The 13,429-nt window shown below is 47.7% G+C and overlaps 1 protein-coding gene and 1 long non-coding RNA gene across 2 annotated transcripts in view; one reads left to right on the forward strand and one right to left on the reverse strand.

Moving 5' to 3' along the window:
• Positions 1-13,429, reverse strand: part of LOC140391587 (uncharacterized) — a 57,434-nt gene that overhangs the window by 43,441 nt on the left and 564 nt on the right. The gene's annotated exons all lie outside the window — the stretch shown is intronic.
• Positions 1-13,429, forward strand: part of gpc6a (glypican 6a) — a 1,492,324-nt gene that overhangs the window by 37,847 nt on the left and 1,441,048 nt on the right. The gene's annotated exons all lie outside the window — the stretch shown is intronic.

Here is a 13,429-nt window from a genome sequence, read left to right on the forward strand (position 1 = left end):
TTCCTGATCCTTTTTTTTTCGAAAGATCAATCATAATTTATAAAATAACTGATGCTGGCTTCACCATTAAATGACACTGCAAAAGTCTACACATTGGATAATGGTGTATGGAAATTTATACTTGGAATGGGGATTGTTCTGAGCTTTAGGTGATGAGGTTTATGGTCAATTACCTGTTTGCATTAGAAAAATATTAGACTAGTGGAAGTAGAAGCTCTTCAAAAAACACCCTGCTTTCGAAAACAATCTCTCTACCAGCAACCTGTCATTGATTGACATTTAATTTGACGACTGAATGAAAGAAAAAGAGTCCCGTTTTGGGCGCGTTTAGCATGGTGTTTCCGAGAATGACCCCAACATTAAACAGGACTGTGCTTATTTTTTAGACCTTGGTGAGGAAAACCAGTGCAGGAAGATGGTGCCTAGATCTCTTGAACCCCACCGCGGACCACCCCCCCACAAGGCCCAAACGTGCCAATTAGGGGTCATCAACCTCTCCCCCGCATGCCACCTCAAAAGGGCAGGGCACCCCCGAGCCCAATCCATGGCATGGGCAACCTGGCATCCAGGAAGCCTGGCAGTGCCACCTAGGCACCCTGGAAGTGCCAGGGTGGTACTGCCAGGGTGACAGGGTGGCACTGCCAGTGTGCCAGGGACAAGGTGTCCAGGTGTGGGGTGTACCAGGGTATCACCAAGCCCAGAGCCCAAACAGCCGGGGACTCCAATTGCCTGGGAGACCTCCGGGGGACTCCAATTGCCTGGGAGACCCCCCCTGGGTAACCGCCTCCCTGGGAGACCCTCCCCCTGGGAGACCCCCTGTCCCCGGGAGACCCACCGCCCCGGCACTTTAAGGCACTTAAAGCATAACATTTATTTACACTGGAGTAGGATTTTTCCTCGTAATAATAATGTTTAAATTCAGAATTTTACAACATGTTTGGAGCTTTAATTTTATTCCAATAATTTTAAAATAATTCTCAATAGTACTGCACTGCTCAAGAGAATTGTATATATTGAATACTGGGTGACTGGCTGTGGAAGATACATGGGGGACATGGAGGATTTGAAATGTGCATTGGATGATCTGCGAGAGAATGGAGTGGGTGTGGGTTGAGGGGACTGTAATAACTTAGCCAAGGCCAATTTTCTATTAATGAATCCCTTTTTTGCAGTAACAAAAAAGGCCGCTGCTCAGGCTTTCAATACTTGCGTCCAAGTCGAGGGACCAAAGAGATATGGGTCTGGGTTGGAGCATCAGGTTTTCGCTCCCGCCGCACATCTCTATTAGGCGAGCTACCTCACACTAGAGGAATTCATATTCCACAAAGCCTGTGGGGAGATCTATTGACATTCCCCCATGTCCTTCATGGCCACCATAACATCCCTCCCCATTAAGTCCATTTCTCCCTCAGTCCTCTCGCAGCAAGAAGGTCTCCTCTGCCTCTTCGCTGGAGGTGTGTCGACAAGGTACTTGGTCTGGAGGGGTGAACCAAATCTGAGACCTTCGCATCAAGAGGGATTGCATGAAGCTTTGGAACGCACCACTAGTGAAGGCAGTTCCATTGTTGGAAACCAGGACTTACGGTATGCCATGTGTGCAAAAACTCTTGTGGTTTCTCGATCGTAGCGATAGAGGTCATGGAGCCCATGCAGTGCATCTCCAACCATTTGGAGTGTGCATCTACCCGGAGCAAAAACATAGAACCCAGAAAAGGCACAGCAAATTCTATGTGCACTTGCACCCATTGCCTACCAGGCCACTCTCTTGGCTACAGGGTGGCTGAAGGAGGGGGTTTCTGATTCTCCTGGCATGAATTACACTGCTTCACCAAGTCAAGACTGGCCCGCCAGACGTTGCTCCTGGTGAGTGTTTTCATTATAGAGAGCCTTGGGTGGCCATTATGTAGATCCAGTAGAATTAGGCACCACCCTTGGTGGAGGACACCTACCCGTGACCCCCAAGGAATGGTACTGTCCTCAACACTGAGTTCACCTTTCTTGGTCAGCTAAAGTTTCATGTCGTCTGAGGGTTGTCGTCGGACTTCGCCGTTCAGGATCAAGTGCTTCAATATTGACAGTGTTGGATCGTTTTGCGTCTAGATTTTGATTCGCTTTGCAGACACTGGTGATATCTCTAAACAATTTCAGGTCATTGTGACCTGTTCCAACGCTGGCAAGGGAACTAGACTTGCGGTCTGTGGGAGGCACTCAAGGCATCAGCGTTAGCTATTAGCATTCCTGGGCGGTGCTCCAAAGGATGTTCACAAGCTGCAAGTAATAGGGCCCAATCCTGTATCTGGGTGGAGGCAATAGGGGGGGCGGGGTGGGGGGGCGAAATTGCCTCCTCCTTCTTAGAACGTCCCAGTGAGGGTTAGTGGTTGGTCAGTATTATAAAATGCTTCAGTCTTCATAAGGCCCATTAAAGTGTAAGATGCACATCACGTTAGTTTCTGCTGAAAGAGTTGTTGCACGTTCTCGAACACAATTTCACAAAACAGCCAAAATGGTGATAATAAAAGTTAAGATTATTGGGGCTTGTTGTCACCAAAAGGATTGGAATGGATTAGATTTGTTTATTGTCACGTGTACCAAGGTACAGTGAAAAGTATTTTTCTGCGAGCAGCTCAACAGATCATTAAGTACATGAATTGAAGCAAAGGGGAGGCTCCCCACGTTTCCCCAAAGAATATTTGTGCCTAGAGTTGTAACATATGCAGGGTAATCCTGTTGGCATTTGTAGCATCCTGTTATCATTCCACCTTTTAAAGCACTCCTTTTCCTTTCAACAGTTTCACAGCAGTTTTGGCAACCAAATCACGTTTCCATATTCCAAATTTTTTATACTGCCTGAGTTTTAGTAAACCTACCAATACATTGCATAGAGGAACTTTCAGAGGCTGATGCTAGCTTCAACAGGAGGCACGATAGTACAGTGGTTAGCACCGTTGCTTCACAGTGCCAGGGTCCCAGGTTCGATACCCGGCTTGGGTCACTGTCTGTGCAGAGTCTGCACGTTCTCCCCGTGTCTGCATAGGTTTCCTCCAGGGGCTCCGGTTTCCTCCCACAGTCCAATGATGTGCAGGTTAGGTGGATTGGCCATGCTAAATTGCCCTTAGTGTCCAAACAAAAAGGTTAGGTGGGGTTACTGGGTCACGGGGATAGAGTGGAGGTGTGGACTTAAGTAGGGTGCTCTTTTCAAGGGCCGATGCCAACTCGATGGGCCGAATAGCCTCCTTCTGCACTGTAAATCCTGTGATTCTGTGATAAATTACTGAACTGAAGGTAAGAGTTTATATGGGCTAATGTCGTCACTATATTTACAACTTAAAGTACCATGTAGTACAGATGTTTCTCATATATACTATATAGCCTGAGCATAAGACAATGTTTTAATGTGTAAAGCACTGGAAATCAAGTAAGTTAATTGATTTCATGTTCTGAAGAAGAGTCATTTTGGACTCAAAATGTCAACTCTGTTTCTCTCGGCACAGATGCCGTCAGACCTGCTGAGTTTTTCCAGCACTTTTTCTTTTTTTCAGGTTTCAGCATCTGCAGTATTTTGCTTTTATTATTGGATTGGATTGGATTTGTTTATTGTCACGTGTACCGAGGTACAGTGAAAAGTATTTTTCTGCGAGCAGCTCAACAGATCATTAAGTACATGGGAAGAAAAGGGAATAAAAGAAAATACATAATAGGGCAACACAACATATACAATGTAACTACATAAGCACTGGCATCGGATGAAGCATACAGGGTGTAGTGTTAATGAGGTCAGTCCATAAGAGGGTCATTTAGGAGTCTGGTGACAGTGGGGAAGAAGCTGTTTTTGAGTCTGTTCGTGCGTGTTCTCAGACTTCTGTATCTCCTGCCCGATGGAAGAAGTTGGAAGAGTGAGTAAGCCGGGTGGGAGGGATCTTTGATTTTACTGCCCGTTTTCCCCAGGCAGCGGGAGGTGTAGATGGAGTCAATGGATGGGAGGCAGGTTCGTGTGATGGACTAGGCGGTGTTCACGACTCTCTGAAGTTTCTTGCGGTCCTGGGCCGAGCAGTTGCCATACCAGGCTGTGCTGCAGCCCGATAGGATGCTTTCTATGGTGCATCTGTAAAAGTTGGTAAGAGTCAACTCCCTTCACCAATTTCCTGCAGTAGGAACCCCTACAGAGACCCAAGTACTAACACGGGGAAGTACAAAGCTTCAGCAGAACACTGCTGGATATGTTTTCCTCTGCGAATGCCCACCCAAATTGACCACAAAAAGGAGTAAAAGGAAAACAACATCATCCTGAGCATTTTGCACCATGCATTGAGAAATCTATGGCTAATGTTTTGTTATTTTAACATCTGCTGCTTAATAATGCCAATTAAGTTCTGGTTGATTACTTTGATTGCTGCCATGCACTCAGTGTCCATTATTCCCAAACTGGGTTTATATATTCTAATCTCCAGGAGATGCAAACGTGCTGGAGAACATCACAATTACAATATGCCCTGTCCTTGCGCACTGCAGGACAAAACTGTAGGAGAGAAAAGTTCACAGAACACTCAAGAGCGCACTGAACCCTACGCACACGTCAAGAAACAAATAAATGTCATGTACATAATTTCAGAATCTGCAAAGGCTGAAGCTGTTCAGGTTGAGGTATTTACCAAGTTACGAATGACCAGTTTCAGGGCCACCATTCAGTCGGCAGTGCCCTTCTTCTGACATTCACATAACACAAAGTTTCAATTTCTGTGTCACTGATGGCTCGTGGGTTTCAACAGGGGGCCTCACAGGAGGGTGCTCCATTACCCAGTAAACAGATGGCTGATGTGCTGTTTGGCTACATGCAGTAAAACATAACTTTGGTGTAGAACAGCACCTGCAATTAACCATAACAACAGGGCTTCCACCAATGTGCATTCTTCCCTACAATTTAAAGCATCATTAATTTTAATCCATGTTGATATTCAGGCGCTATCCAGCAATGAAGTGTTCCCAAATCAGAAGTGGTTTTACTTCTTTGATTGAGGTGCATATGTGATCTCCAGTTCAGGATTGAGAGAATTTATGCTCACTGAGCTGGGAATTTGCGAGATTCATATTTCTGCATCAATCCAACATTACCCAATCTTTTTAAGGAAATGGGACCATGACATAAATACTAATGTACACCAAGACTGGGTTGTGGCACAGTAAGTCTGGTGATGGAACCATTGTGCTGTTCAATCATTTGTAGGTTCCTGCAATGACCAGGTTTCTCATGCGATCATAAGACACATAAGATACTGATACCGTGGTCTTTGCAGTGAAAAATTTCTATCAATAGACTTGGAGGCATGTGGTTTTCAAGTCATCAGAAAGAACTCGGGAATAATTGAATGAAGAGGAGTGATACTCTTTCCCCTAAACTGATAGCAGAGTGGGAACAACCAATGCTCTGAGATGCTACACTGGAATATTGGATGAGTTTCCTACATCCTACAGTACTTTATAAATATCTTGATATAAGTTTGTGTTTTTAGCACAGGTACATACAGCTTGATGTTTTAGTTTTGCAATGTCTCCACGGCCTGTTTAAGATGTTGGGTACAGAATTCTGCAGCATATCTGGATCTTAGCATCAGAGCTTTCCAATGAGGCAGATGGAGTGTATGCACCACCGTACAGTCCAGTACCATCTACTCAGGATTTGCTCAGAGACCTATTTTGTCACATATGTAGAGAGTGGCTTGGACTTTGCTTGGCATCTTTGAGATTCATTGAAGTCTTCTGATCAATTGTGTTTTTATTTTCTAAATGTATCTGTGGCTGGGATTTTCCTCTCTGAGCCGAAGCTCCATGGTGGGGTGGGGAACAGGAGTATTTCCTTCCGTGGAGCCTAGTGGGAAATCACAACAAATTGTGCAACGCTGGGTTAATTAATTATGTAGCTGGCGGTTCCCAGGCATTGTTAATGGCAGGGTGTGCAGGAAGGCATGTGCCCTGCCCTCATATTCATGCATCATATTGAAAAGACCCCTGAATGGTTGCAGCTTTATCCCAGTCTGAACTGCGGCCCAAATAAATGCTCGGAGACCCCAAGCAGCACCAGCACCCAGATTAAGCGATTCATTCCTGGAGGTACTGCTAAATGTAGTGGAAGACAGGAGAGACGTCCTCTACCCAAGGGATGGAAGGAGGAGGTCCACCCGACTCATCAACCCTGCATGGGAGACAGTCGGCTGGGTGGTGAATAGTGCACACCAGAGGACAGCTCTACAGTGCAGAAAGAGATTGAATGAGTTCTTCCGTCACCAGGGTAAGCGAACCCTCGCCTGCTCAAATTCATCTCACAGAGTGGGAACTGGGATAAGGGTCTCAGAAGCCAGGCCACCATCTGTGCTGTAGATGCATAAAGGGCTTCCCAGTGTGGTGCTTCGATGCCTCATAGACATATCGTCGTCCTTGTAATCTGCAGGTAGAGAGGTGACTGATGGTCCTTGTCCCTGCCACACTGAGAGCTTATATTGTGGAAGGCAGTGAGGTGTGTGGGGGTCTGGCATAGAGGGTACTGATAAGCACAAATGGTGCCATAACTCATCGTGCATTACCCTTCTATCTGCATTAGCCCACCGTTCTCGAGGCACCTGTCAAAGAACACCGATGGACTAGCTTCAGTGCATCTTTCAACATGGCATTCAGCAGCCTGTCTACTGGCAGCATGTGAACACCACCTGCATCACAAGTGCTCTCAATCCATCTTCTCTCCTTGTGCAGGTCAAGTTTGTGCACAACCAGCATGAGAGAGAGAGGATGGGAGGGCGTTTAGCTCAACTCAGGCAGCTCACGCTATACAGAGAGCAGCCTGTCTGCAGGGTTGGGGACCGGGCATCCAGCCTCCATACAGTACCGGGCGGCATGGTAGCACAGTGGTTAGCACTGTTGCTTCACAGCACCAGGGTTCCAGGTTCGATTCCTGGCTTGGGTCACTGTCTGTGCGGAGTCTGCATCATGTCTCTACCTATGATGTGGAGATGCCGGCCAACGCCGACATGTCCACATCATGGCTACCATCGACACCGTAAACTGCCGGCTCAAAGTGGAGAGGTTCACCAGGAAGATCGCGCATATAGACACTGACATTTAGTTTCTACAAAGATGCAAGAAAGCAGACGAGATCCCGAAAGGGCTACAGATCACGAACCCACTCAAGTCGACCTACAACACAGACTACGCTGAGAGACTCCGCCGTCGCACCTCTCTCACACTCCTCAACCACCTCGTACGCCAGCTCTACAGCAGACACTGCAACCTGGAAACCAAGATAGAGGCCACATTCTCAACTTGCGCTCAGGACGCAGCGGACCAGCTGCAGAACACCGCCAAACAGATGAGACAACGATACTACGCCACCTATATGCACACTAAGAACAGGAAGCTTGAGGAACTCGGCATCACCACCAGCAGCAACCAAGCCTCCCCGGTACCACATGGAAAATAATACAGGGAAATCTATTGTCAACTTGTCGGACTACACCCTTCAACCAGACAAAATCGAAGTCCTCAGCAGAGGGCTCAATTTCTGCACCACCACCAAAATGGACCCCATCTGTCTCGCGGCAGACACGGAGGAATTCATCAGGCGAATGAAGCTCCGGGAATTCTTCCACAGCCCCCAAGAGGCCAAGAGCGAACCCAAGGAGACTACCAATGAACCGGAACAGCAGACCGAGAGATCTGCGGTGCAGCAACCGAAGAGGAAAGAGTCGAATTGGACCCCTCCGGAAGGCCGCTGCCTTAGACTCGACATGCTCAAGCCTTCAGGAGTCGCGTCAATGCCAGATTCATCAGTCGCATTCACAAGACATCCCCGAACGTCACCCAAGCACAACGCAACGCCATCCACGCTCTCAAGACTAACCGCAACATCGTCATCAAACCAGCAGACAAAGGAGGGGCCACTGTCATACTGAACAGAACGGACTACTGCAAAGAAGTATACCGACAACTGAACAACCAAGAACACTACAGACAGTTACCCGCAGATCCGACCAAGGAACACATCTGCCAACTCAACAGACTGATCAAGACCTTGGATCCAGACCTTCAGAGCACCCTACGTGCTCTCATCCCATGTACTCCCCGCATTGGAGATCTCTACTGCCTCCCGAAAATACACAAGGCCAACACACCAGGCCGTCCTATCGTTTCAGGCAATGGGACCCTGTGTGAGAACCTCCCTGGCTACATCGAGGGCATCTTGAAACCCATCGTACAGGGCACGCCCAGCTTCTGTCGCGACACAACGGACTTCCTACAGAAACTCAGCACCCATGGACCAGTTGAACCAGGAACATTCCTTGTCACAATGGACGTCTCGGCACTCTACACCAGCCTCCCCCATGACGACGGCATTGCTGCAACAGCCTCAGTACTCAACACCAACAACTGCCAATCTCCAGACGCAATTCTGCAACATATCCACTTCATTCTAGATCACAACGTCTTCACCTTCGACAATACGTTCTTCATTCAGAGGCACGGAACAGCCATAGGGACCAAATTCGCACCCCAATACGCCAACATCTTCATGCACAGGTTTGAACAAGACCTCCTCACCGCACAGGACCTTCAACCGACGTTATACACCAGATACATTGATGACATTTTTTTCCTTTGGACCCACGGCGAAGAATCACTGAAACGACTACACGATGACATAAATAAGTTCCATCCCACCATCAGACTCACCACGGACTACTCTCCAAAATCAGTTGCATTCTTGGACACACTCGTCTCCATCAAGGACGGTCACCTCAGCACTTTGCTTTACCGCAAGCCCACGGATAACCTCACGATGCTCCACTTCTCCAGCTTCCACCCTAAACACATTAAAGAAGCCATCCCCTATGGACAAGCCCTCCGTATACACAGGATCTGCTCAGACGAGGAGGAGCATAACAGACATCTACAGACGCTGAAAGATGCCCTCGTACGAACGGGATATGGCGCTCGACTCATCGATTGACAGTTCCAACGCGCCATAGCAAAAAACCGCACTGACCTCCTCAGAAGACAAACACGGGACACAACCGACAGAGTAGCCTTCGTCGTCCAGTACTTTCCCGGAGCGGAGAAACTACGACATCTTCTTCACAGCTTTCAACACGTCATCGATGAAGATGAACATCTTGCCAAAGTCATCCCCACACCCCCACTACTTGCCTTCAAACAACCGCGCAACCTCAAACAAACCATTGTTTGCAGCAAACTACCCAGCCTTCAGAACAGTGACCACGACACCGCACAACCTTGCCATGGCGATCTCTACAAGACGTGCCAGATCATCGACATGGATACCACCATTACACGTGAGAACACCACCCACCAGGTACGCGGTACATACTCGTGCGACTCGACCAACGTTGTCTACCTCAAACGCTGCAGGAAAGGATGTCCCGAAGCGTGGTACATTGGCGAGACCATGCAGATGCTGCGACAACGAATGAACGGACATCGCACGACAATCACCAGGCAGGAATGTTCCCTTCCAGTCGGGGAACACTTCAGCAGTCAAGGGCATTCAGCCTCTGATCTCTGGGTAAGCGTTCTCCAAGGCGGCCTTCAGGACAACGCAGAATCGCCGAGCAGAAACTTATAGCCAAGTTCCGCACACATGAGTGCGGCCTCAACCGGGACCTTGGATTCATGTCGCATTACATTCACCCCCCACCATCTGGCCTGGGCTTGTGAAATCCTACCAACTGTCCTGGCTTGACACAATTCACACCTCTTTAACCTGGGGTTACCCCATCTCTGTATCTGTAAAGATTTAATCACCTGCTAATGCTCGCATTCTAAGCATTGTCGTGCATCTTTGAATTTGTCAATGTATATGTTTCTGGAACATACCTCTTCATTCACCTGAGGAAGGAGCACTGCTCCAAAAGCTATTGTTTGAAACAAACATGTTGGACTTTAACCTGGTGTTGTAAGACTTCTTACTGCCTCTACCTAGATAGTGAAGGATCATGCATGGAGTCATGCTGGAGGGAGCCCAAACAGTCACTGTCTCTTTCCTCTCGCAATTGCAGGTGCCAACAAGAAGAGGGCAGGGGCAGACCCAGAAGCAGACTCCACCATAAACTCCAGCCCACATGAGGATGATGAGGGTGACATCAGAATTGCCCCTGTAGAGCCATCACAGAAGTCACCTGCACCCTCGACTAGCCCAGGACACAAACCTCGTTGGGCACGAGGACCAGTTCAGGCGGGGGTCCCACATTCTGGTAGTCGCCGCACGGATACATTTGCGCAACAGGAGGACGCAGGGATAGCCAAACTCACTGGTGCTCGGAGGGTTGCTTGGGAAGAGACCCCTCCCACAGTCCAAAAATGTGCATGTTAAATGGATTGGCCCTGCTAAATTGCACCTAGGTGGGGTTACGGGCATAGGGCGGGAGATTGGGCCTTGGTAAGGTATTCATTTGGAGGGTTGGTGCAGACTTGATGTGTCGATTGGCCTCCTTCTGCACTGTAGGGATTCGAAATGCACACCGTGTTGGTCCAGGTGTGTTCCGGTCCAGCACAATTTGATGCCGGTGGAGTGGGGTGATTGGCTTGGAGGTGGGAAATTCTAGTTGGGAGTTAATTGGAATCCTGTCAATGGGATGCCATCGGCTGTGGTAAGAATGGAGATATACCATCATCCCGCCCCGACGGTCAGGACCTCAAATGTCCGTTGTCAAACCTAGCTGTCGGGAAACTGATTTTCATGTTCCTGTGGGATTGTCCATCCGCCCTGCCATGAAGCCTGCTGGTGGCAGGGACAGTTCTGCCCAGTGATTCTGGCCAACTGAAATGTAGCATTTTTCCTGTTACCCTTTCCTTAGGAGACATCGTAAGAACTTTTACAACACCAGGTTAAAGTCCAACAGGTTTGTTTCGATGTCACTAGCTTTCGGAGCGCTGCTCCTTCCTCAGGTGAATGAAGAGGTATGCTCCAGAAACATATATATAGACAAATTCAAAGACGCCAGACAATGCTTGGAATGCGACCATTAGCAGGTGATTAAATCTTTACAGATCCAGAGATGGGGTAACCCCAGGTTAAAGAGACATCAGCAGACTGGACTTTGCCTGTGGAGTGAGTACATGGGGACCTTTGCCTATGAATAATGTTATATGGATTACAGCTGCTCTGTTACTATTATTTTGCAGTAATGGCAATACATAATGTATCAGCATTTTACCCACTGTTTGGATGGATGATGATTGTATACCATGCTCAGCATGACAAGCCGGCCGGAAGTTTTAGAATAGTGAGGCCCTCAGCTGGTGAATTGTCCCCGGAAGGTAAATCAGTGTTGTCATTTCAATACCAGGGATAACATAGTGGATCATGTTCTGCACCAAATTTGCATAGGGCATATCCATTCACTTGTAAATTATAGCCAGAAATCATAGAATTTACAGTGCAGAAGATGGCCATTCAGCCCATCGAGTCTGCACCAACACTTGGAAAGAGCACCCTACTTAAGCCCATGCCTCCACCGTATCCCCGTAACCCACCCAAAGGGTTGTGAATCTCTGGAATTCCTTGCCCAGTGAAGCAGTTGAGGCTCCTTCTTTAAATGTTTTTAAGAAAAAGATAGATACCTTTCTAAAGAATAAAGGGATTCGGGGATATGGTGTACGGGCCGGAGAGTGGAGCTGAGTCCACAAAGATCAGCCATGATCTCATTAAATGGCGGAGCAGGCTCGAGGGGCCAGATGGCCTACTCCTGTTCCTAGTTCTTATGTTCTAACCCAGTAACCCCACCTAACATTTTGGACACTAAGAGGCAATTTATCATAACCAATCCACTTAACCTGCACACCTTCGGACTGTGGGAGGAAACCGGAGGAAACCCACGCAGACATGGGGAGGAAGTGTAAACTCTGCACAGACAGTCACCTGAAGCTGGAATTGAACCCAGGTCCCTGGAGCTGTGAGGCAGCAGTGCTAACCACTGTGCCACCTTGCCACCCATAATTGTCAAAACTGCATTTGTGTCTGAGAGTGCAATAGCTGTTATTTTCTTTATTAGGCATGCTCCATATCCAGGTCTAAAGCTTAGATTGTTTTGGGGGGAAGCAGGTGGGGGGACTGCTTACTTGCCTGATGTGCACAAAAAAGCAAACATGACATTGCAGTTAGATAATCTCATATTCCTGATTCTAATAACAATAATTTTTAAATTTAAATTTAGAGTACCCAATTATTTTTTATTTTTCTTCCAATTAAGGGGCAATTTAGCATGGCCAATCCACCTAACCTGCACATCTTTGGGTTGTGGGGGTGAAACCCACACAGACATGGGAAGAATGTGCAAACTCCATACGGACAGTGACCCAGGGCCGGGATTCGAACCGGGGTCCTCAGTGCCACAGTCCCAGTGCTAACCACTGCGCCACATGAATCCCCTTCTAATAACAATAATAATCTTTATTAGTGTCAAAAGTAGGCTTACATTAACAATGCAATGAAGTTACTGTGAAAAGCCCCTAGTCGAAACACTCCTGTTCGGGTACACAGAGGAGCATTCAGAATGTCCAATTCACCTAACAGCACGTCTTTCGGGCATTGTGGGAGAATACCGGAGCGCCTGGAGGAACCCCACGCAGACACGGAAAGAACACGCAGGCTCCGCTCAGACAGTGACCCAAGCCGGGAAACCAAGCCGGGAATCGAACCCGGGACCCTGGCGCTGTGAAACAACAGTGCTAACCACTGTGCAACCTCGTCAGGGCCTGCAATTTTGTGTCCATTTTAAAAAGAGGTTGACATGGGTTTCATCCATTACCCCAATCCTATGTGCCATACAAAATTTAAAGATCATATATAATTTACAGTGCAGAAGGAGGCCATTCGGCCCATCGAGTCTGCACCGGCTCCTGGAAAGATCACCCTACCCATGGTCAACACCTCTACCCTGTCCCCGTAACCCAGTAACCCCACCCAACACTAAGGGCAATTTTGGACACTAAGGGCAATTTAATCATGGCCAATCCACCTAACCTGCATATCTTTGGACTGTGGGAGGAAACCGGAGCACCCGGAGCAAACCCACGCACACACGGGGAGGATATGCAGACTCCGCACAGACAGTGACCCAAGCCAGAATCGAACCTGGGATCCTGGAGCTGTGAAGCAATTGTGCTATCCACAATGCTACCGTGCTGCTCAAGTGCAAAAGTTCTCACAATGACCATCTTTTGGTGTTTAAAAAATATCCTGCTATTGAGCTGGAACTTGACCCTGGTCTCCTGCACAATGGTTAAAATCAAAGTTTTGAAACTAAAAATATATAATTTTAAAAATAGCGGGATAATACTCCGTTGCAGCTATAAAATGATGTGCATCAAAAGGGTGAAAGGTCAATATTATGAATAAATAATGAACAGCTGTTGCTTCATAACTCTG

Source organism: Scyliorhinus torazame, chromosome 15 (genome assembly GCF_047496885.1).
Source record: "Scyliorhinus torazame isolate Kashiwa2021f chromosome 15, sScyTor2.1, whole genome shotgun sequence".
Taxonomy (NCBI): domain Eukaryota; kingdom Metazoa; phylum Chordata; class Chondrichthyes; order Carcharhiniformes; family Scyliorhinidae; genus Scyliorhinus; species Scyliorhinus torazame.